The sequence below is a fragment of the Patella vulgata genome, chromosome 6 (assembly GCF_932274485.2).
Source record: "Patella vulgata chromosome 6, xgPatVulg1.2, whole genome shotgun sequence".
Lineage (NCBI taxonomy): Eukaryota > Metazoa > Mollusca > Gastropoda > Patellidae > Patella > Patella vulgata.
Genome location: NC_065884.2, coordinates 74984375 through 75010346, shown reverse-complemented (window position 1 = coordinate 75010346; position 25972 = coordinate 74984375). Strand labels below are relative to the sequence as shown.

Genomic DNA, 25972 nt, shown 5'->3' with positions numbered 1-25972 from the left:
GTGCTATACCCATCCCATCCGAACGACTAGACAGCTGCACCACTGACAAAGGGACACCATGTCAGAAATGTGTTTTTGAACAGTAGCATTAACTCGGGTTGGTATATAGATACATAACACCTTACTCCAAGGTGAATACATTTCACACATTGATTTACTACAAACATCACATTAACGGTTAATTATAAACACTCAACATCTTTCGCATTGATATTAGTCAGGGATAGTAATTCTTGCATTTTGATTTCATTTCCTTGCTTTTAAATGTTACCGAGCTTCACGGCTTCGACGTTCGCTTTTTAAAGCTCAATGTACCTGTGTTATTTGGGTGGTGCCATTTTACATATTAATATTGAAGGGGACATCAGTGCTTTAACTTTTAAAGATGCAGCAATCCTAACACATTTAGTTGACTAATAACTGAGCTAGAAATGTGAACTTTAATCTACAGATAAGTGTCTCGATATTAAAGGCCTGTACATTTGCTCTGGTGACATTTCATTTTTAGGGGGAAATGAAAATGGCAGATAACTCTATTAACAATATTTATTAATTCAAATCTGGTTTTTAAAAAAAAAGCAGTGATCTCAACAGAAAATATCATAATTTGGTAATTCATTTGGCACAGACAAGAAAATAAATATAGTCAATAGACGGTAATTAGAAGGTTCATTTTTAAACGCCCAACAACTTTCGCAATTTTCTAGGCCAGGGATAGTAATTTTTAACAGTTGGTTCAGATTTATTGCTTCTAAATATTACAAAGCTTCACGGCTAAAGCTATTCGCGTTTCAAAACAATATATACCAGTGGTGATGCGAAAACAAGCTGTTATTTGTGGCGTCGTAATAGGTGCTTTGAGACCGACATACGATTAAGTGCAATAAGCAGTATTTCTTTCTATCTCAACAGCAACTTTTCTTTCCATTCTGTCTGCCCAGAAAAAACACTGACATTTGAAGAAAGACAGGCAAGAGTACTCCAGAAAACAATTCAAATTTGTCGGAATGGCCCAAAGTAAAGTATATTATTGCCCATCAGTCCACAATACATTTCACTTGTAAAAACAAAATAGTTCTTGTTATAACTGCTCCGAGCTTTCACCTACTGCAATCTGTTTCGCATGGTTCATCATTGGCTCGATGGCGAGTGCATTGCTTACATAATATGGCACGGCATAAACTGGTATTTCATTTACCCATTTACACTACATATAGTATATACATATATATATATATATATATATATATATATATCTAGATATACTTCAAGCTAACACAATTTCACTGCACATCACTGTGAATACACTATTGTCGGTTTCAAAACAATTTGTTGATTGGACCGAGGATGGTCTTTATATTCTTCCACGATTTTGTCTATTACCCATCGTTGTATTTCATTATCATCAGTGTCAGTGTAAAATACCATTGGGTGTTGGAAATCAAGCATTAAAATCTTTCTCTTGTTGGTTTAAGTCGAACCATGTCATACATGTAGGAGCCATTTCTTTGGGGTAGCCCTATAATACAAAAAGAGGATGGTTATTTTACTTGTGGATACAAACAGTGAGTAAGTTAGTAACTAACTGTAACAAACCAAGTCAGCTGACTTGACCATTTGAATGGATGTAAAATTAAGCTGAATATTTTACATGGGAGTTGTGGTGGGTTCAGTGATTAAGACGTGGGCTCGCTAACATGGAGGTTTCGTGTGCAATCCCGGCGTTGGCAAAGAAATTTCATAGTCATTTTCCAGTGTGTTTCGGAACGAAAAGCACGTAGAAAAGAATACACTTGACAGTCGGAATTCGACAAAAGAGTAAAAATTTTCATTATAGCACACTGTCAGCCGTATGTACGTATTCGTGTCAATGTCCCGAGAGGTCAATGCAGCTACGGGGCCAGTTACCAAGTCAAAGTAATCACTTGCCTTCTTGTTTTGGACCGATATCTTTTCAATACGTCTTCCTTCTTCACACACGACGCCATGACAGTCTCGTTGCTATGCTGGTTGCTAACACAGATGGCGCTACGAACGGACCCTAGAACCACGACTTCCAAACTATTGACAAGCGTACCTGAAAAATGTTCATGCCGATACCTCGATTCTTTTTTAGTCGTTTCTTCATGGATTTAGGCGAGCTTCCAGTCAGCTTAAAGAGTCAAAATTTCGCAGCACTTGCGCTGGTCCTACAATATACAAACTTGGGTAGAAATTGTATCATAATTACACCGATTACCTCTTTACTGCGCCCTTCCACTACCATTAAAATCATCTGATTTTGGGATGATAATGGTGTTTTGTGCGGGGTATTTTTTTTTTTTTTGGGGGGGGGGGGGCGGTATTAAAGAAATGAATTTCTTCCGCGAATCAGAGTATATTTATGCTACCGTGTCATACGTGATAAGTATTAGCACGAGAAACATTCTATAAACATTTCCCGAGACTTTATTCACTTCCAGTCCAGATTAACAACAACAACAAAAAACAAAACAAAGAAAAAAAAAAAGCATCTGGTGACACTTACTCGGGACTTATCAGACTAACATTCGTTAGTTTTTATTCATATTGTAACAAGTCCAAAAATTAATGGATTATTTCGCAGGGACAAATGGTGTTTCATGTTCGACGGAGAAGCACGATTTTACGGAACAAACATAAACACTGACATTGTAATTACATAAATTAGAAACCAAAATCTGTAGAAATGCCCCCTCAACCAAAATAGACTAATATTCCTAATGATTTTCTACAATTTACATTTATTATCTTATTTTTGTAAAAAAATAATTCTCCAGTTTCTACCATCAGAAATTAAGTATGGCTGTTTGCTTCCTTATAAGAAACGGAGAAAGAATCCATGTTAGACAAAGGACGAATAGAGCTTTCTACTAGGGATTTTGCAGGAAATTCATCAATCCGGGCGGGGCGGAAAGTTGTAATTATCCCCTAACCTAACCCTAACCTAACCCTAACCCTACTAATGGGCGCTGTCTTTTTTGATTTAAACGCAATTTTAGTCTTTCTTGGGCGAAAAAGAATTACGGTAAACGACTTAGACAGGACACGATCGATGAATTCATGAAAGTTTTACCAGATTGTGTAGCCACGCCCCCGTCGTCACCGTCAGAAACCCCCTCCCCACCCGCCAAGACTCCGTCGATTAGATCGAAAAAACCAGCGCCGACCACGAAGGTCAGAACACCTAGTATCACGCCCCCCACTAGAGTACCATCTGAGTCGGCTAAAGCGCCACCGGCCTTCAGCGTCGTCCCCTACACACCTAGAAGAAAGACTAAAATTGCGTTTAAATCAAAAAAGACAGCGCCCATTAGTAGACCTCGACAACCAGACACTCGGGCTAAATCTACGAAACTCAAGACCTCAGTTCCTAGTAGATTTAATTTCAACCCACCTGCCAATACAGTATGCCCCCCACCCGCCTGCTTTGAATCAAACCGAAGAGCTCCGAATAAAGACAGACCCGTGACCGACAACTGGAAATAAAACAATATAAACCTGACCCGAAAACTAACCCTGTGAAGACCCTAAACCGGCGCGCTCCTTAATATCAACTTCGAAACCTAGGCCGGTGCTTTTGCCTTAAGCGACACTTTTTAGTGGACCCTAAGGCCCAACCCTATTTCCTAACCCAGCGAGTGCCAGGCAGAGATTTGTTATTAATGTTCGCATAAACACTCACTTATTATTTTTAGTCTCCGAATAGTGCCGTATATATTTAATTATAAACACTTTCGTATAAAATATTGTCTCCTTTTTTTACGGCTCCTCAGAACGTCTTGATTTTTAGTTTAATTTTAAAACCACAGAATTTGTATTTTAATTGTGTTAAAACATAATATTTTGTCCATCTATTTAAACTCTATGAGATTAGTTGTACATCAATTTAATTACTTTATGCTTTGTTTTAAAGGTGCTAAAATGTGACATTGTTTATAAGAACATGTGTGATATCTTTGATAAACTGATCCAAATCTACGGCTTCCCAGATAATCCGATCAAACACTTGTCACCTTAATCCCTATGTTAGGCTTGAGTACCATTTACCCCTAAATTTAGCTTACGATCAACCCCCCACCCCCATTCAAAGCATATATAAGACCCGGTAAAACTATCTCAAATCAGACAATTTCTGTTCCTCTTGATAAAGTTCAGTTTAGAACGAAACGCGTCGAGGATATAAGGAGCCCGTATAATTTAATATGTAAGTTTTTGTTTTGTTTATATTCCATTGTTGTTACCCTTGTCTTATTTGTCGCCTTTTACCATTTTTTATTCTTTGTTATTAGTAAATACCATTCTTTTATCATTATTATTAAATAAAGTCAGTCGTGAATGTAATAATAATTGAATCTCTGTGTTTTGCTTGTTTATTCTAAAATAAGACGGGAATAAAAAGCCGAGTTATTTAGCATATTTCTTTAAGAACTCAATTATTTACCCCATTTATTTCTTCTTTCTTTTCATGAAACATGGACCCCCAAACCGAAGAGGAGCGAGCATATGACAAACGTGTCATCACTCGATCTTTTTATCAGTTTATCCAGTGTTTACATCATCTAGCAAACTTGGCCGAACCTTCGACATGCTTTAAGAAAAAAGAGAAAGAACTGAACCAATTTATTAGACCCGCCCGTACCAACGAAAAAATTGTCGAGCGAATACAGAAAGTCAACGCTGCCTGGGCCAAAAACATACGCGATGAACTCAGACGCCACTATATGCAAGAGAAAACGTGGAGTCTCGACTCAGTGCTCTATTATAATAGCTACTTTTCCCGTGATCAAATGATGAACTTAGGTGCCATTTCTTTATCTTGGGCGAAAAAGAATTACGGTAAACGACTTAGACAGGACACGATCGATGAATTCATGAAAGTTTTACCAGATTGTGTAGCCACGCCCCCGTCGTCACCGTCAGAAACCCCCTCCCCACCCGCCAAGACTCCGTCGATTAGATCGAAAAAACCAGCGCCGACCACGAAGGTCAGAACACCTAGTATCACGCCCCCCACTAGAGTACCATCTGAGTCGGCTAAAGCGCCACCGGCCTTCAGCGTCGTCCCCTACACACCTAGAAGAAAGACTAAAATTGCGTTTAAATCAAAAAAGACAGCGCCCATTAGTAGACCTCGACAACCAGACACTCGGGCTAAATCTACGAAACTCAAGACCTCAGTTCCTAGTAGATTTAATTTCAACCCACCTGCCAATACAGTATGCCCCCCACCCGCCTGCTTTGAATCAAACCGAAGAGCTCCGAATAAAGACAGACCCGTGACCGACAACTGGAAATAAAACAATATAAACCTGACCCGAAAACTAACCCTGTGAAGACCCTAAACCGGCGCGCTCCTTAATATCAACTTCGAAACCTAGGCCGGTGCTTTTGCCTTAAGCGACACTTTTTAGTGGACCCTAAGGCCCAACCCTATTTCCTAACCCAGCGAGTGCCAGGCAGAGATTTGTTATTAATGTTCGCATAAACACTCACTTATTATTTTTAGTCTCCGAATAGTGCCGTATATATTTAATTATAAACACTTTCGTATAAAATATTGTCTCCTTTTTTTACGGCTCCTCAGAACGTCTTGATTTTTAGTTTAATTTTAAAACCACAGAATTTGTATTTTAATTGTGTTAAAACATATTATTTTGTCCATCTATTTAAACTCTATGAGATTAGTTGTACATCAATTTAATTACTTTATGCTTTGTTTTAAAGGTGCTAAAATGTGACATTGTTTATAAGAACATGTGTGATATCTTTGATAAACTGATCCAAATCTACGGCTTCCCAGATAATCCGATCAAACACTTGTCACCTTAATCCCTATGTTAGGCTTGAGTACCATTTACCCCTAAATTTAGCTTACGATCAACCCCCCACCCCCATTCAAAGCATATATAAGACCCGGTAAAACTATCTCAAATCAGACAATTTCTGTTCCTCTTGATAAAGTTCAGTTTAGAACGAAACGCGTCGAGGATATAAGGAGCCCGTATAATTTAATATGTAAGTTTTTGTTTTGTTTATATTCCATTGTTGTTACCCTTGTCTTATTTGTCGCCTTTTACCATTTTTTATTCTTTGTTATTAGTAAATACCATTCTTTTATCATTATTATTAAATAAAGTCAGTCGTGAATGTAATAATAATTGAATCTCTGTGTTTTGCTTGTTTATTCTAAAATAAGACGGGAATAAAAAGCCGAGTTATTTAGCATATTTCTTTAAGAACTCAATTATTTACCCCATTTATTTCTTCTTTCTTTTCATGAAACATGGACCCCCAAACCGAAGAGGAGCGAGCATATGACAAACGTGTCATCACTCGATCTTTTTATCAGTTTATCCAGTGTTTACATCATCTAGCAAACTTGGCCGAACCTTCGACATGCTTTAAGAAAAAAGAGAAAGAACTGAACCAATTTATTAGAAAAGGCCGTACCAACGAAAAAATTGTCGAGCGAATACAGAAAGTCAACGCTGCCTGGGCCAAAAACATACGCGATGAACTCAGACGCCACTATATGCAAGAGAAAACGTGGAGTCTCGACTCAGTGCTCTATTATAATAGCTACTTTTCCCGTGATCAAATGATGAACTTAGGTGCCATTTCTTTATCTTGGGCGAAAAAGAATTACGGTAAACGACTTAGACAGGACACGATCGATGAATTCATGAAAGTTTTACCAGATTGTGTAGCCACGCCCCCGTCGTCACCGTCAGAAACCCCCTCCCCACCCGCCAAGACTCCGTCGCCTAGATCGAAAAAACCAGCGCCGACCACGAAGGTCAGAACACCTAGTATCACGCCCCCCACTAGAGTACCATCTGAGTCGGCTAAAGCGCCACCGGCCTTCAGCGTCGTCCCCTACACACCTAGAAGAAAGACTAAAATTGCGTTTAAATCAAAAAAGACAGCGCCCATTAGTAGACCTCGACAACCAGACACTCGGGCTAAATCTACGAAACTCAAGACCTCAGTTCCTAGTAGATTTAATTTCAACCCACCTGCCAATACAGTATGCCCCCCACCCGCCTGCTTTGAATCAAACCGAAGAGCTCCGAATAAAGACAGACCCGTGACCGACAACTGGAAATAAAACAATATAAACCTGACCCGAAAACTAACCCTGTGAAGACCCTAAACCGGCGCGCTCCTTAATATCAACTTCGAAACCTAGGCCGGTGCTTTTGCCTTAAGCGACACTTTTTAGTGGACCCTAAGGCCCAACCCTATTTCCTAACCCTAACCCTAGTTTCTCTACTAAACACACAGATCCGTTCACTATAAACAAACCATCTAGAAGAGTCCCGGCAAAAGATTAAACCCTCCAGCAAGTCATAAAGTTAAAGAAATAAGATATACCTGACCTAAAGATAACCCTGTAGACCCTAAACAGGCGTGTTTTTTTCCTAAAACAGTTTCGAAACCTCGGCCAGTGCATCTTGTCTTAGTTTTCGCTAATTCACACCCCTAATCCCTAACCCTAACCCACCCTAACCCTAAACCCTAACCCAACCCTAACCCTAACCCATGGCTATCAACAAGGGGTGATTTATGCATTTAGAGATGATCCGCACTGACTGGGCTAATGAAGAGAGGGGGAGCGGGAGGGGAGGAGGTTTAAGGTCCCAACCGACACAAACTAGGTCATTTCAGATGCTTCCATTTGTTTTCAATAATTCACTTGGGCATAGGGGGTCTTTAGCAATGGGAGTAAACCGGGAGGACGCCAAGAAAAATGTGTGCTATGTGGCACTACGACCCATTCTTTTCTTCAAATTCCAAGTGTCGAGGGTTCTTTTAAGTACCATCCGTTGTCTCTGAATAATGTCTTCTCGAAAGAAAATCCCCTAGCAACACAATGGGTCATTAGCGGTGGGAAGAAACCCACAAGGTTGGACAGGCGTTCATTGGGGAATCTAAACCCCACCCCCCACCCACTCAGTGCCGGAGCTTGCGATTTCGGCATAGGCCAAACACGGTGTTGTGAGGGACATTTTGCCTGGACAGCGGCACAACGACCAATTTTTTTCCTTCAAATTCCAAGTGTCGAGGGCTCTTTTACGTACCATACGAGGGAATAGACCCTTCCTTGCAAGGCTGGAAATGTGAACTTAAATCTACAGATAAGTGTCTCGATATTAAAGGCCTGTACATTTGCAATGGTGACATTTCAGTTTTTGTTGGAAATGGAAATGAAAATGGCAGATAACTCTATTAACAATATTTATTCATTCCAATCTGTGTAAAAAAAAAAAAAAAACCAGTGATCTCAACAGAAAATGACACAATTTTGTAATTCATTTGGCACAGACAAGAAATTAAATATAGTCAATACAAAGTTCATTTTTAAACACCCAACAACTTTCGCATTGATATTGGCCAGGGATAGTAATTTCTAACATTTGGTTCGCATTTGTCGCTTCTAAATATCACAGAGCTTCACGGCTAAAGCCGTTCGCGGTTCAAAACAATATATACCAGTGGTGATGCGAAAAAAACCCTCGTTATTTGGGGGGGTCCTAATAGGTACTTTGAGCCCAACATACAATTACGTGCAATGCAACAAGCAGTATACCTTTCTATCTCAACAGCAAGTTTTCATTCTATTCTATCTACCCACAAAAAAACACTGACATTTTAAGAAAGACAGGCCTAAGTACTCCGGAAAACAATTCAAATTTGTGAAGTATATCATTGCCCATCAGTGCACAATACATTTCACTTGTAAAAACAAAATAGTTCTTGTTGTTATAACTGCTGCCAGCTTTCATGAAAATGGCAGATAACTCTATTAACAATATTTATTCATTCCAATCTGTGTAAAAAAAAAAAAAACAGTGATCTCAACAGAAAATGACACAATTTTGTAATTCATTTGGCACAGACAAGAAATTAAATATAGTCAATACAAAGTTCATTTTTAAACACCCAACAACTTTCGCATTGATATTGGCCAGGGATAGTAATTTCTAACATTTGGTTCGCATTTGTCGCTTCTATATATCACAGAGCTTCACGGCTAAAGCCGTTCGCGGTTCAAAACAATATATACCAGTGGTGATGCGAAAAAAACCCTCGTTATTTGGGGGGGTTCTAATAGGTACTTTGAGCCCAACATACGATTACGTGCAATGCAACAAGCAGTATATCTTTCTATCTCAACAGCAAGTTTTCATTCTATTCTATCTGCCCACAAAAAAACACTGACATTTTAAGAAAGACAGGCCTAAGTACTCCAGAAAACAATTCAAATTTGTAAAGTATATCATTGCCCATCAGTGCACAATACATTTTACTTGTAAAAACAAAAATAGTTCTTGTTGTTATAACTGCTGCCAGCTTTCATGAAAAGGGCAAATAACTCTACCAAGCATATTTATTAATTCCAATCTGTTTTTAAAAAAAGCAGTCATCTCAACAGAAAATTACATAATTTTGTAATTCATTTGGCACAGACAAGAAATTAAATATAGTCAATACAAAGTTCATTTTTAAACACCCAACAACTTTCGCATTGATATTGGCCAGGGATAGTAATTTCTAACATTTGGTTCGCATTTGTCGCTTCTATATATCACAGAGCTTCACGGCTAAAGCCGTTCGCGGTTCAAAACAATATATACCAGTGGTGATGCGAAAAAAACCCTCGTTATTTGGGGGGGGGGGGGGTCCTAATAGGTACTTTGAGCCCAACATACGATTACGTGCAATGCAACAAGCAGTATATCTTTCTATCTCAACAGCAAGTTTTCATTCTATTCTATCTGCCCACAAAAAACACTGACATTTTAAGAAAGACAGGCCTAAGTACTCCAGAAAACAATTCAAATTTGTAAAGTATATTATTGCCCATCAGTGCACAATACATTTTACTTGTAAAAACAAAAATAGTTCTTTTTGTTATAACTGCTGCCAGCTTTCATGAAAAGGGCAGATAACTCTACCAAGCATATTTATTAATTCCAATCTGTTTTTAAAAAAAGCAGTCATCTCAACAGAAAATGACACAATTTTGTAATTCATTTGGCACAGACAAGAAATTAAATATAGTCAATACAAAGTTCATTTTTAAACACCCAACAACTTTCGCATTGATATTGGCCAGGGATAGTAATTTCTAACATTTGGTTCGCATTTGTCGCTTCTATATATCACAGAGCTTCACGGCTAAAGCCGTTCGCGGTTCAAAACAATATATACCAGTGGTGATGCGAAAAAAACCCTCGTTATTTGGGGGGGTCCTAATAGGTACTTTGAGCCCAACATACGATTACGTGCAATGCAACAAGCAGTATATCTTTCTATCTCAACAGCAAGTTTTCATTCTATTCTATCTGCCCACAAAAAAACACTGACATTTTAAGAAAGACAGGCCTAAGTACTCCAGAAAACAATTCAAATTTGTAAAGTATATCATTGCCCATCAGTGCACAATACATTTCACTTGTAAAAACAAAAATAGTTCTTGTTGTTATAACTGCTGCCAGCTTTCATGAAAAGGGCAGATAACTCTACCAAGCATATTTATTAATTCCAATCTGTTTTTAAAAAAAGCAGTCATCTCAACAGAAAATGACATAATTTTGTAATTCATTTGGCACAGACAAGAAATTAAATATAGTCAATACAAAGTTCATTTTTAAACACCCAACAACTTTCGCATTGATATTGGCCAGGGATAGTAATTTCTAACATTTGGTTCGCATTTGTCGCTTCTATATATCACAGAGCTTCACGGCTAAAGCCGTTCGCGGTTCAAAACAATATATACCAGTGGTGATGCGAAAAAAAACCTCGTTATTTGGGGGGGGGGGGTCCTAATAGGTACTTTGAGCCCAACATACGATTACGTGCAATGCAACAAGCAGTATATCTTTCTATCTCAACAGCAAGTTTTCATTCTATTCTATCTGCCCACAAAAAACACTGACATTTTAAGAAAGACAGGCCTAAGTACTCCAGAAAACAATTCAAATTTGTAAAGTATATTATTGCCCATCAGTGCACAATACATTTTACTTGTAAAAACAAAAATAGTTCTTGTTGTTATAACTGCTGCCAGCTTTCATGAAAAGGGCAGATAACTCTACCAAGCATATTTATTAATTCCAATCTGTTTTTAAAAAAAGCAGTCATCTCAACAGAAAATGACATAATTTTGTAATTCATTTGGCACAGACAAGAAATTAAATATAGTCAATACAAAGTTCATTTTTAAACACCCAACAACTTTCGCATTGATATTGGCCAGGGATAGTAATTTCTAACATTTGGTTCGCATTTGTCGCTTCTAAATATCACAGAGCTTCACGGCTAAAGCCGTTCGCGGTTCAAAACAATATATACCAGTGGTGATGCGAAAAAAACCCTCGTTATTTGGGGGGTCCTAATAGGTACTTTGAGACCAACATCCCATTACGTTCTATGCAACAATTCAAATTGGTAGGAATGGCCCCAAAGTAAAGTATATTATTGCTCATCAGTGCACAATACATTTCACTTGTAAAAACAAAATAGTTCTTGTTGTTATAACTGCTAGTACCAGCTTTCACAGAGGTATACTGCATCACATCAAACATGGTTCATCATTGGCTCGATGGCAAGTCCATTGCTTACATAATTACATAATATGTCACGGCATAAACAGGCAGAATTTACACTACATATAGTATATCCAGATATACTTCAAGCTAACGTTGTAGCGGCCTAACGAAATTTCACTGCACATCAGTGTGCATCCACTATTGTCGGTTTCGAAACAATTTGTTGATTGCATCGAGGACGGTCTTTATGCTTCCACCATTTTGTCTATTACCAATCGTTGTATTTTAATATGGTCAGTGTGAGTGTAAAATACCATTGTGTCTTGGAAATTAAGCATTGAAAATCTTTCTCTTGTTGGGTATTGCTTCAAAAGGTGGAATCCCGATGTCAGTCGACCCATGTCATACAAGTAGGAGCCATTTCTTTCGGGTTGTCCTACAATACAAAAGAGGATGATTATTTTACTTGTGGATACCAACAGTGCCGAAGTAGTAAATTAACTTCAGCTGAATATTTTACATGCCATGGGAGTTGTGGTGGGTTCAGTCATAAAGACGTTGGCTCGCTAACATGGAGGTTCCGTGTGCAATCCCTGCGTTGGCAGAGAAATTTCATGGTCATTCTCCACTGTGGTTCGCATCGGACAGCACGCAGAAAAGAATACTTGACAGTCGGAATTCGAAACGAGAATTTGCCGCTTTCCGGGCAATTACCAATCGTTGTATTTTAATATGGTCAGTGTGAGTGTAAAATACCATTGTGTCTTGGAAATCAAGCATTGAAAATCTTTCTCTTGTTGGGTATTGCTTCAAAAGGTGGAATCCCGGTGTCAGTCGACCCATGTCATACAAGTAGGAGCCATTTCTTTCGGGTTGTCCTACAATACAAAAGAGGATGATTATTTTACTTGTGGATACCAACACTGCCGAAGTAGTAAATTAACTTCAGCTGAATATTTTACATGCCATGGGAGTTGTGGTGGGTTCAGTCATTAAGACGTTGGCTCGCTAACATGGAGGTTCCGTGTGCAATCCCTGCGTTGGCAGAGAAATTTCATGGTCATTCTCCACTGTGGTTCGCATCGGACAGCACGCAGAAAAGAATACTTGACAGTCGGAATTCGAAACAAGAATTTGCCGCTTTCCGGGCAAAATTTCCATAAAACACACTGTCTGCCGTATGTACGTATTCGTGTCAATGTCCCAAGGGCTCAAAGCAGCTACGGGGACAGATAACATGTCAAAGTAATCACTTGCCTTCTTGTTTTTGACCGATTTCTCTTCAATACCTTTTTCCTCTTCACACACGACGCCATGACAGTTTTGTTGCTATGCCCGTTGCCAACACAGATGGCGCTACGAACGGTTACCTCCTGGAACACGACTTCCAAACTCTTCACCCCTATGGCAAGCGTGCCTGAAAAATTTTCATGCCGATACCTCGATTCCTTTTTTAGGCGTTTGTAACTAAGTACTAATATATATGTCATGTCTTTCATCCAGCACTTTCTATCTAGTTTACTTCATTATCGTTCTACATGTGTTTAAAATTTTTACAAAGTTCACAATTTCGCTACATTTTCTAAACGACAGGGTTGGCCACGGCAGCGCTTCCGCTGGTCCTACAATCTACAATTAATTAAAATCATCTGATTTTTCGATGATAAAGATGTTTTGTGCGGGTTTTTTTTTAAGAAATGAATTTCTTCCGCGAATCCGAGTATATGCTACCGTGTAATACGTGACAAGTATTAGCACATACTATAAACATTTCCCGAGGCCTTAGATCATCGAAACGATCGATGCCACATCGTTATTTTATTCACTTCCAGTCCAGATTGATTAAAAAAAAAAAAAAAAAAAAAGCATCTGGTGACACTTCCTCGGGACTTATCAGACTAACATGCGTTAGTTAGTTTTTATTCATATTTTAACGAGTCCAAAGCGAGCGTAATGCATTATTTCGCAGAGACAACCGGTTTTTCAAGCTCAGCTGACAAGCACGATTTTACGGGAAAATCATAAACACTGACATTGTAAGCACCTAAATTAACAACCAGAATCTGTAGAATACATCCATTGCCCCACATAGACTAATAATCTTACCGATTGTCTACACTGTCAATTGAAGCGGAGGAATAACCTTTACCAGATAGAGGGCGAATAGAAATGACAAGGGGGCATTTTGCATTAAAATCTTCAATTGGAAGCGGATCATCCTGGATCAATCTCGCACTCGAGTACCCTATCCCACCCGCACCGCACTCGCTGTTAGTAATTCATTACGAATTCCAACAGTGGGTGCGGTGCGAAGTAGTATCCAAGTCCTAGCCCTAACCCTAACCCTAACCCTAACCCTAACCCTAACCCTACCCTAACCCTAACCCTAACCCTAACCCTAACCCTAACCCTAACCCTAACCCTAACCCAACCCTAACCCTAACCCTAACCCTAACCCTAACCCTAACCCTAACCCTAACCCAACCCTAACCCTACCCTAACCCTAACCCAACCCTAACCCTAACCCAACCCTAACCCAACCCTAACCCTAACCCAACCCTAACCAAACCCTAACCCTAACCCTAACCCTAACCCATCGGACGATTGTTAGCCAGACCATTTTATACCTTCCCGTACCCTAACCCCGGCTACCCCATTCTTACGTGCATAATATCCAAATCCCTGGTTGTCCGTACCCCACATCCTCCTCCGAGATTTCTCCAACACCCTCGGCCCATGCTTTTTTTGTGAGGTACCCTAACCGGTAACCCCACCCCACCCCTTACCCTAACCCTAACCCTAACCCCAACCCTAACCCTAACCCAACCCTAACCCAACCCTAACCCAACCCTCAACTACAGACTAGCCCCCCTCACATTTATAAAAATTATCAAAAACAATATTACCTGACCTAAAAATAACCCTAAGACCCTAAACAGGCGTGTTTCTTTCCTGGCAGCATCAAAACCTCGGCCAGTGCTATTCTGATTTAGTTTTGACTAATTCACTCCCCTAATCCCTAACCCTAACCCTAACCCTAACCACAACCACCGCTCACCTCAAAGCCCATTGTTCATAGCTCCCAAGCCCTTGACTTGCTTAAACAATTTGTTAAGCCCTAGGCCCATGCTTCCAGTGGGGGCCCCATCTTAGGAACCCCCACCCAATTCAATACCCTAACCCTAACCCCTAACCCTAACCTAACCCTAACCCTAACCCTAGTATTCAAGTCCTAACCCTATTTCCTAACCCTAACCCAACCCCTAAACCTAACCCAACCCCTAACCCAAACCCGATTTATAAGGGTCCACCCGTTTTGATCATAGATTCCGTAAAAAATAAGAGTTGAACATGTTCAAAATCGTTTTCTTCCTTAATACCTACGCTAAATTATCGCCCTAGCCCGTGCATCTGGGTTCGAGGGCGACACCAGAACCCGAAAATCTTAGATGTTAGAGAATGTTTCTTGAAAAAGTACAGGGTTGGGTTCTGAACGGGTCAGGTTCATAAATGGGTAACGATTTTCTGGTTGAGGTATTTAGGTTTGGGTTAATATTTTTCGGGTTCGTGAAGCTGGGTTCGATGGCGAGTCACAAACCCGAAACAATTTGATGTTTGAGAATGTTTCTTGAAAAAGTATAGGGTAGGTTTCTGAAAGGGTCGGGTTCAGATACGGGTACCGGATTTTTGATAAAGGTATTTAGGTTGGGGTTAATTCTTTTCGGGTTCGTGAATCTGGGTTCGATGGCGAGTCCCAAACCCGAAAAGGTTTGGTGTTTGAGAATGTTTCTTGAAAAAGTAAAGGGTCAGGTTCTGAAAGGGACAGGTTCATAAATGGGTAACGGTTTTCTGAGTAAGGTATTTAGGTTTGGGTTAATGTTTTTCGGGTTCGTGAATCTGGGTTCGATGGCGAGTCCCAAACCCGAAAAAGTTTGGTGTTTGAGAATGTTTCTTGAAAAAGTAAAGGGTCAGGTTCTGAAAGGGACAGGTTCATAAATGGGTAACGGTTTTCTGAGTAAGGTATTTAGGTTTGGGTTAATGTTTTTCGGGTTCGTGCATTTGTGTTCGATGGCGCGTCCCGAACCCGAAAAAGTTCAGTGTTTGAGATTGTTTCTTGAAAAAGTAAAGGGTAAGGTTCTGAGAGAGTCAGGTTCAAAAATGGGTTCCGGTTTTCTGAGTAAGGTATTTAGGTTTGGGTTAATATTTTTCGGGTTCGTGCATCTGGGTTCGATGGCGAGTCCAGAACCCGAAAATCTTTGATGATTCAGAATGTTTCTTGAAAAAGTAAAGGGTCAGGTTCTGAAAGGGACAGGTTCATAAATGGGTAACGGTTTTCTGAGTAAGGTATTTAGGTTTGGGTTAATGTTTTTCGGGTTCGTGCATTTGTGTTCGATGGCGCGTCCCGAACCCGAAAAAGTTCAGTGTTTGAGATTGTTTCTTGAAAAAGTATAGGGTAGGTTTCTAAAAGGGTCAGGTTCAGAAACGGGCACCGGATTTTTGACTAAGGTATTTAAGTTTGGGTTAATTTTTTTCGGGTTCGTGAATCTGGGTTCGATGGCGGGTCCCAAACACTGATTTACTACAAACATCATATTAACACTTAATTATAAACACTCAACATCTTTCGCATTGATATTAGCCAGGGATAGTAATTTTTGCATTTTGATTTCATTTCCTTGCTTTTAAATGTTACCGAGCTTCACGGCTTCGCCGTTCGCTTTTTAAAGCTCAATATACCTGTGGGGAATGCGAAAACCCTGTTATTTGGGTGGTACCATTTTATATATTAATATTGAAGGTGACATCAGTGCTTTAACTTTTAAAGATGCAGCTGGGAGTTTTTACACGATACTAATAAAAATTTAACCCGTTTATCAACTCTATTTCTTTTTATTATACATATTACAACTGATCCTTGTTTATAGCCTTCAATTTGTTTCCTCGATGTTTACGTTATTTTGAGACTAACAAACGTTACTTATTATCTGTTTAATGGGGTGAGAATAAAGAGTTTTTTAGTGCTTAATTGTTACAAGTGCAGTGCGAAGCGGTTGGTCTAGCTGGCCGGGCGCCTTTCCACTCTCTCGATTTTTCAAAATAACAAGTGAACTTCTCTGCTCAAATACATACACATACATTGCAAGCCATAGGCCTACATGTACTCCATAAATTATGCAAAAACTATTTGTAGAAAGTATACTCCGCCAATTTTAAGGCAAATATATACGGGAATTCACATTCACGCGTTATAAAATACATTGCGATATTTACAACTTTGCATGAAGAGTGGCTTTATAACCACGCCTTCTTTTAATTTGACATTAAAAACCTGGAGTCAACATATAAAAAAAAATATCAAAACCAAAAAAAACTGGTGACACTTTGCCGAAACTTATAAGACTAACATACGGTAGTTTTTATTCATATTGTTACCAGTCCATAACTTAGTGGATTATTTCGCAGGGGTCTGTAGCCTGTTGGACAACCGCTGTTTCAGTTCACCTGAGAAGCACGATTTTACGGAACAAACATAAACACTGACATTGTAAGTACATAAATTAAAAACCAAAATCTGTAGAAATGCCCCCTCAACCAAAATAGACTAATATTCTTAATGATTTTCTACAATTTACATTTATTATCTTATTTTTTTAAAAACATAATTCTTCAGTTTCTACCATCAGAAATTAAGTATGGCTATTTGCTTCCTTATAAGAACCGGAGAAAGAATCATTGTTCGACAATGAACGAATAGGAATGTCTGGTGGGATTTTGCATGAAATTCATCAATCCGGGCGGGGCGGAAAGTAGTAATTATCCCCTAACCTAACCCTAACCCAACCCTAACCCTATACCAGTGGGGAATGCGAAAACCCTGTTATTTGGGTGGTACCATTTTATATATTAATATTGAAGGTGACATCAGTGCTTTAACTTTTAAAGATGCAGCTGGGAGTTTTTACACGATACTAATAAAAATTTAACCCGTTTATCAACTCTATTTCTTTTTATTATACATATTACAACTGATCCTTGTTTATAGCCTTCAATTTATTCCTCGATGTTTACGTTATTTTTAGACTAACAAACGTTACTTATTATCTGTTTAATGGGGTGAAAATAAAGAGTTTTTTAGTGCTTAATTGTTACAAGTGCAGTGCGAAGCGGTTGGTCTAGCTGGCCGGGCGCCTTCCACTCTCTCGATTTTTCAAAATAACAAGTGAACTTCTCTGCTCAAATACATACACATACATTGCAAGCCATAGGCCTACATGTACTCCATAAATTATGCAAAAACTATTTGTAGAAAGTATACTCCGCCAATTTTAAGGCAAATATATACGGGAATTCACATTCACGCGTTATAAAATACATTGCGATATGTACAACTTTGCATGAAGAGTGGCTTTATAACCACGCCTTCTTTTAATTTGACATTAAAAACCTGGAGTCAACATATAAAAAAAAATATCAAAACCAAAAAAAACTGGTGACACTTTGCCGAAACTTATGAGACTAACATACGGTAGTTTTTATTCATATTGTTACCAGTCCATAACTTAGTGGATTATTTCGCAGGGGTCTGTAGCCTGTTGGACAACCGCTGTTTCAGTTCACCTGAGAAGCACGATTTTACGGAACAAACATAAACACTGACATTGTAAGTACATAAATTAAAAACCAAAATCCGTAGAAATGCCCCCTCAACCAAAATAGACTAATATTTTTAATGATTTTCTACAATTTACATTTATTATCTTATTTTTTTAAAAACATAATTCTTCAGTTTCTACCATCAGAAATTAAGTATGGCTATTTGCTTCCTTATAAGAAAAGGAGAAAGAATCATTGTTCGACAATGAACGAATAGGAATGTCTGGTGGGATTTTGCAAGAAATTCATCAATCCGGGCGGGGCGGAAAGTAGTAATTATCCCCTAACCCTTTCCCAAGAGACCAAATAATAGGGATCCTGGGGTAGGGTCGGGTTATCTGCTTTATTTCTCGGAAGATCATATAACAAAACACTGTATGTAGTCTTAAAATACAGTTTTAATCAAAATGTTATTTATAAACACACAACGACTTTCGCATTGATATTCACCATTTTCTTCGGATCCATTGCTTTATAAAACAACATATACCTACGGTGAATGCGAAAAATACCCTGGTATTATCAATGAAAATGGTCGATGACCAAAATAGACTAATCATCTTAAAACTCACACGACTAGTCAAAATGTCTACGCGGTGCATGTAAAGCACTTAAGTCTTTTTTTGACAATTTTCTATATTCTTCAAGAACAAACACCTACTTGCGGTTCAAGTACAAGTTCCAAAATTTAATACAATCCTCCCTTAGCCAAACTTAGATCACACACCAAATTGCAGATCTCTATTACTCATAGTTTCTCCAAAACGTCTAGCTGGTGCATGAGCGATGGTGCATGGTCGCAAAAGTCCCTATACCTACTGCAAATGAAGGAAATCCCGACCCTTACCCTAACCCAACCCAAAATACGGCCATTTTTATTTATAGCGTAATAAGTCTTTGGGGTTGTTTTCGCGTTTGGATCTTATCAACCAGGACTTTAGAATTTTAATACGATTCGACAATAGACAAATGTATATCACAGGCGCAATTTCAGAGTCCTACTACTTATAGTTTCTGAAAAAAATTGCATTTTGTACCATATCGGGTGCGGTGCGAAGTAGTATTCAAGTCCTAACCCTAATTTCTTTTTCAATCTCAACAGGGACTATTCTTATCCAATTCTTTCTGCCAAGACAACACATTGACATTTTTCTGGCCACTACTATTTTGATTGGCTTGTCTATGTTGTGGCAACAACATCTTAGGGTGGACTGGGCGGACTTTTTATTTAGAATATCGCCTCGGGAATTCTCCTTCGCTTCAAAGAAATTTGAGGTTTCAATTTACAAAAAAAAAAAAAAAAATAAATTACCATTAGTACTTAGTCGAAATTATGACATACTATATATAGGGCATAAGTCCCACATGGCCTTAGGCATCATATCCACGAACCTAATGTGACATAAAGTCATGTTTAAAGGGGGTTAATGGCCTCGGATGACCTTGAATTATTTTTTTTTTCTTTCTCTTTTTTTTTTTGCAAGAAACTGAAGGTTACAAAGATGGCAGCCATCCATTTAGCTTCTTCTATTAACATAATAGCACTTAAAATATAACGCTGTAACTCCATGGTAAGTTCCGAACCCGACAAAGTTTTGGAGTTTGGGAATGTTTCTTAAAAAAAGTATCCGGTACCATTCTGGAAGGGTCAAGTCCCGATTTTCTGGTTGAGGTATTTAGGTTTGGGTTAATATTTCCCGGGTTCGTGAAGCTGGGTTCAATGGCGAGTCCAGAACCCGAAACAGTTTGATGTTTGAGAATGTTTCTTGAAAAAGTATAGGGTAGGTTTCTGAAATCGTCATCTTCAGAAACGGGTACCGGATTTTTGACTAAGGTATTTAGGTTGGGGTTAATTCTTTTCGGGTTCGTGAATCTGGGTTCAATGGCGAGTCAAAAACCCGAAACAGTTTGATGTTTGAGAATGTTTCTTGAAAAAGTATAGGGTAGGTTTCTGAAATCGTCAGGGTCATAATTGGGTACCGATTTTCTGAGTAAGGTATTTAGTTTTGGGTTAATGTTTTTCGGGTTCGTGAAGCTGGGTTCGATGGCAATTCCCAAACCCGAAAAAGTTTGGTGTTTTGAGAATGTTTCTTGAAAAAGTACAGGGTCAGGTTCTGAAATGCGTAACGCTTTTCATGAGTAAGGTATTTAGGTATGAGTTAATGTTTTTCGGGTTCGTGAATCTGGGTTCGATGGTGAGCCCCGAACCCGAAAAAGTTTGATGTTTGAGAATGTTTCTGGAAAAAGTACAGGGTTGGATTCGGAAAGGGGCAGGTTCATCAATGGGTGCAGATTTTCTGGTTGAGGTATTTAGGTTATGGTTAATATTTTCCGGGTTCGTGAAGCTGGGTTCAATCGCGAGTCCCGAACCTGAAACGGTTTGATGTTTGAGAATGTTTCTTGAAAAAGTATAGGGCAGGTTTCTGAAAGGATCAGGCTCAGAAACGGGTACCGGATTTTTGACTAAGGTATTTAGTTTGGGGATAATATTTTTCGAGTTCGTGAATCTGGGTTCGCTGGCGAGTCCCGAACCCTAAAAAGTTTGGTGTTTGAGAATGTTTCTTGAAAAAGTAATGGGCCAGGTTCTGAAAGGGTCAGGTTCATATTTGGGTACCGATTTTCTGAGTACGGTACTTAAGTTTGGTTTAATGTTTTTCGGGTTCGTGCATTTGGGTTCGATGGCGAGTCCCGACCCCGAAAAAGGTTGGTGATTGACACTGTTTCTTGAAAAAGTATCGGGTACGGTTCGGAAAGGGCCATGTTCATAAATGGGTACCGGCTTTTCTGAGTGAGGTATTTAGCTTTGGGTTAATATTTTTCGGGTTCGTGCATTTGGGTTCGATGGTGAGCCCCGAACCCGAAAAAGTTTGATGTTTGAGAATGTTTCTGGAAAAAGTACAGGGTTGGATTCGGAAAGGGGCAGGTTCATAAATGGGTGCAGATTTTCTGGTTGAGGTATTTAGGTTTGGGTTAATATTTTTCGGGTTCGTGCATGTGGATTCAATCGCGAGTCCCGAACCTGAAACAGTTTGATGTTTGAGAATGTTTCTTGAAAAAAGTATAGGGCAGGTTTATGAAAGGATCAGGCTCAGAAACGGGTACCGGATTTTTGACTAAGGTATTTAGTTTGGGGATAATATTTTTCGAGTTCGTGAATCTGGGTTCGCTGGCGAGTCCCGAACCCGAAAAAGTTTGGTGTTTGAGAATGTTTCTCGAAAAAGTAATGGGCCAGGTTCTGAAAGGGTCAGGTTCATATTTGGGTACCGATTTTCTGAGTACGGTACTTAAGTTTGGTTTAATGTTTTTCGGGTTCGTGCATTTGGGTTCGATGGCGAGTCCCGACCCCGAAAAAGGTTGGTGATTGACACTGTTTCTTGAAAAAGTATCGGGTACGGTTCGGAAAGGGCCATGTTCATAAATGGGTACCGGCTTTTCTGAGTGAGGTATTTAGCTTTGGGTTAATATTTTTCGGGTTCGTGCATTTGGGTTCGATGGTGAGCCCCGAACCCGAAAAAGTTTGATGTTTGAGAATGTTTCTGGAAAAAGAACAGGGTTGGATTCGGAAAGGGGCAGGTTCATAAATGGGTTCAGATTTTCTGGTTGAGGTATTTAGGTTTGGTTTAGTATTTTCCGGGTTCTTTAATCTGGGTTCAGTGCAGAGTCCCGAACCCGAAACAGTTTGATGTTTGAGAATGTTTCTTGAAAAAAGTATTGGGTAGGTTTCTGTAAGGGTCAGGTTCATAAATGAGTACCGTTTTTTTCGGTAAGGTATTTAGGTTTGGGTTAATATTTTTCGGGTTCGTGCATGTGGATTCAATCGCGAGTCCCGAACCTGAAACAGTTTGATGTTTGAGAATGTTTCTTGAAAAAAGTATAGGGCAGGTTTATGAAAGGATCAGGCTCAGAAACGGGTACCGGATTTTTGACTAAGGTATTTAGTTTGGGGATAATATTTTTCGGGTTCGTGCATTTGGGTTCGATGGCGAGTCCCGACCCCGAAAAAGGTTGGTGATTGACACTGTTTCTTGAAAAAGTATCGGGTACGGTTCGGAAAGGGCCAGATTCATAAATGGGTCCCGGTTTTCTGGGCGAGGTATTTAGGTTTGGGTTAATATTTTTCGGGTTCGTGCATTTGGGTTCGATGGCGAGTCCCGACCTCAAAAACGTTTGATGATTGAGAATGTTTCTTGAAAAAGTATCGGGTACGGTTCGGAAAGGGTCAGGTTCGTAAATGGGTACCGATTTTCTGGGTGAGGTATTTAAGTTTGGTTTAATATTTTCTGGGTTCGTGCATTTGGCTTCAATGGTGAGTCCCTAACCCCAAAAATTGTGGTGTTTGGGTATGTTTTTTTTTTAAAAGAAGTATCGGGTCCGTTTCTGAAAGCGTCAGGTTCATAAGTGGGTACCGGTTTTCAGGTTTGTGGATATAAGTTCGATGGCGAGTCCCGAATCCGAAATATACTCAAACACCAAACATTTGCGGTTTCGGGAAGCGCCATCTAACCCATTTTCACGAACCCGAAAAATATCAATCACAACACACATTTCCTGCTAGCAATGGCCTTGATTTTCTAATTATTAAGAATAAACCAATTATACATGTAATTATTTGAACTATCTTTATTGGTCTACTTTTGCAGTCTTCCGGAAAACGAAACTATCGCTGGAAGAATCCTCCTCTGTTTCCTGAAAATGGATAGAAAGTATTACAAAAGCACATCTTTGCGAAATTTCAGGACTTTATGGCTAATCTATGCAAAGATATTGCAAAGTTAAGATATTAAATGATTTACTGTTTAATAGTTAGATACCGACGTGGTTCCCACTTGAAAGTGGTGTTGGTCTGGCAAGGACAGCTGTCTAGTCGTTCGGGTGGGATTGAAAACCGAGATCAAATGTACTCATTGGCGTGCACGTAAAAATGCCTTGGCAGTTGTAATTCGATATTAGAGTACGCCGTACGGGGAACATTTTACTAATAGTACAGAAGAGTGAGACGTTAAACCCCATTTTATGTCTTGAATGTTCACATTTGGCATCTTTTAAGACCGAATTCCAACGAGCGCATGACATGGTATTTGACGTCATACAACTGGGGTGTTTTTTGTCATTCACGTTCAGAAATAAATATTTGAAAAGTTATTGCGAAAAGTATAGAATATTCTTTGTACCTTACTAATGGGGGTCTTTTCCGGAAAACAAAACTCCTTTCAGATGAATCTGTTTCTTCCTGTAAGACAAAGACAACATGTCATAAAGCAATTGATTGAACACGAATAGCTTTGAATAATTGACCAAATCAAGTAGGCCCTGAGAAGCCACTGACTCACCTCATCCGTGCTCAAGAGTGGGTTGGATGTGTTATTCCCGCCACCATCCTCTTCAACACCAACAATTTCATTCTCGCCAGCAGCTATAGTACTGTGATCACCGGATATCTTAAAAATAACAAACAAACAAACAACATACAATAAAAAAAAGAAAATGATAATAATAATAATAATAATAATAATAAATTAACTAAATAAACATTCCAGGAACTTCAATCTTGGTTTATACTTACCTCATGTAAACGGTCGCTGTTTCCAGCTTGGAAAATTAAATCCATTTCTATCTCTGCCATGGCATCCCCCACCAATGAATCAACGATGCCACGACAGAGATAAAAAAACGTAGTCGGTCATTACAAATTGTGATTGGAACTTGGAAGCCCGAGGGCACCGCAGGGCACTTTCCAAACTACCCGATTGAGAAACTTAAAAGAAAATATTTTAATGTTTTTAGCTCCCCTGCATTAATTCTCTTGCGTAATAAAAATTGTAAAAATTAACTCCAGAAACATCACATTCATTTCAGTATGGCTATAGATATCCCTAAGTGGACCCCCAGCGTATACCTATAGCAAAGTTTGTCTTTATTGCGTGCCGCGCGCCAAACGGGTCACGTGACAACTGGTCGTCATCGAAACGGTGTCATTTCAGAATTAAACATGGAGGAAGAGGTAATGGAAAAAGTAGAAGGCCTCCAGGAATTCCTAATTGAAAAATTAATCACTTTCGAACGTAGACTTGAAGACGTAGAAAACCTGTATAAGGACTCGGTTGAGAGGATAAAAGAAATGGAAGAAGATTTTAGTCTCAAAGATAGCTCTGAAGACAAGAAACCGGCCCAGGAAATGGAGAAAAAAATGCAGGAAATAAAAAATGAAGCAGACACTCATTCGAACGACATAAGTATGCTGCGTCAATCTATAGAGGAAATGAAACAAGAGATGTTGCCAGTGTGTCAGTCTACGCCAAAAGGGGATTTAAGAAAACCAAGGAACTCGTTTGATGTCGGCTTACCATCGCCACCGTCTAACTTTTCAATTCCCGAAGGTTTAAAGGACGTAGCTGACGTTGAACTCAGACAAAAATTACAGAAGGCCGAAACACAAGTTAAATATGCAAAACACAGCGAAAAACTGACGTATTGTCAACTGGTCTTTATACATTACTGGCTGGAAGAAAATATGGAGAAAGTCTCAGGTAAGTTACTGTTTTTCATTTAATTGTGCGTGTGCAGATATATCAAATTATACATATCATATAGCCGTTTGTAAGCTATATCACTAAGTCAAGGGGTGTGGCTTTGATCCACCTGCCGAACCACGTGGATTTTTTCCAGGGGCCCCCAGTTTCGATCGATGGCTAAGAACCTCTATGCACTAGCGAATCATTGAAATAAAATGACCTATTTTGTAGCTGGTGCTTGGATACACAGTGAATGTGATGTTTGTAGTAAATCATGTAGTGTAGAGGCGCTTGGCCGTTTAAGTGGATACATGGTTTGGCCGATAAAGTTCCTCTGGATTTTCTCGAGTCGCTTCCACCTTGAAATAAAATGACCTATTTTGTAGCTGGGGCTTGGATACACAGTGAATGTGATGTTTGTAGTAAATCATGTAGTGTGCTAATTTTTGAGCAGGTTTTACTAACTTTTTTTTTGTATATCCATATATCAACTGAGCTTATAACTGTCTGTGAGCTACAGTGTCTCAGTGGAGAGGCGCTGGGTCGTTTACCTGGTGGTCGATACACGGTTTGGACGATTAAGTTCAGCTGGATCTTGTCGAGTGGTTTCCCCATTGCAGTGGCGCAAGACTGGAGGCCTAACATGAAACATTTTCTGGTCATTTGGATTGCAGCTCCTAGGCAGTTATAAGCTCGCTTGACATATGGACATACAAAAAGTTACGAAAAACCTGCATTGAAATTTAGAATAGAATATGATTTACTACAAACATCACGTTCACAGTGTATCCAAACACCAGCTACAAAATAGGTCATTTTATTTCTAAATTGAGCCTGGATTGTGTAGAAAAGTAGGAAGTTAAACCACATTTCTTATCATGTCATTTCATTTATTATTTTCCCTGATTTGATCTTTCAGGTCGCTCAGAACAAGTCCTCAGGCTGATAAAGGACGGGGAGCAGGCCAAAATGTGGAACAAAGGATTCAAGCCACCTGGAAGCAAGCTCGAATTTTTCAGTTATTTGCAGGAGAAGCTAAAGAACATGGCAAAGAGAAGGCGCGTTTCGAGCTACAAGGAATCGTGTACTGGACTGTACAACGTCATAATGGGTGGGGAGGGTAAATCTTCCACATAAACTTTCAAACGTGCCAATGTTTCATTTTTTAAATTGTTCAAAGTTTTTAATAAACGACTCATTTTTGTTTATATAAGTCTACCTTTCAGT

General features: G+C 39.2%; 1 long non-coding RNA gene across 1 annotated transcript; it reads right to left on the bottom strand.

The window, feature by feature from the left end:
• Positions 1-8246: 8246 nt before the first annotated feature.
• LOC126823883 (uncharacterized) lies at positions 8247-12459 on the bottom strand. Its single transcript, XR_008788592.1, has 2 exons — positions 12336-12459; positions 8247-12015 (listed from the first exon to the last, which is right to left on the bottom strand). It is a non-coding gene; the product is annotated as an uncharacterized LOC126823883 (long non-coding RNA).
• Between the last annotated feature and the right edge of the window lie 13513 nt (positions 12460-25972).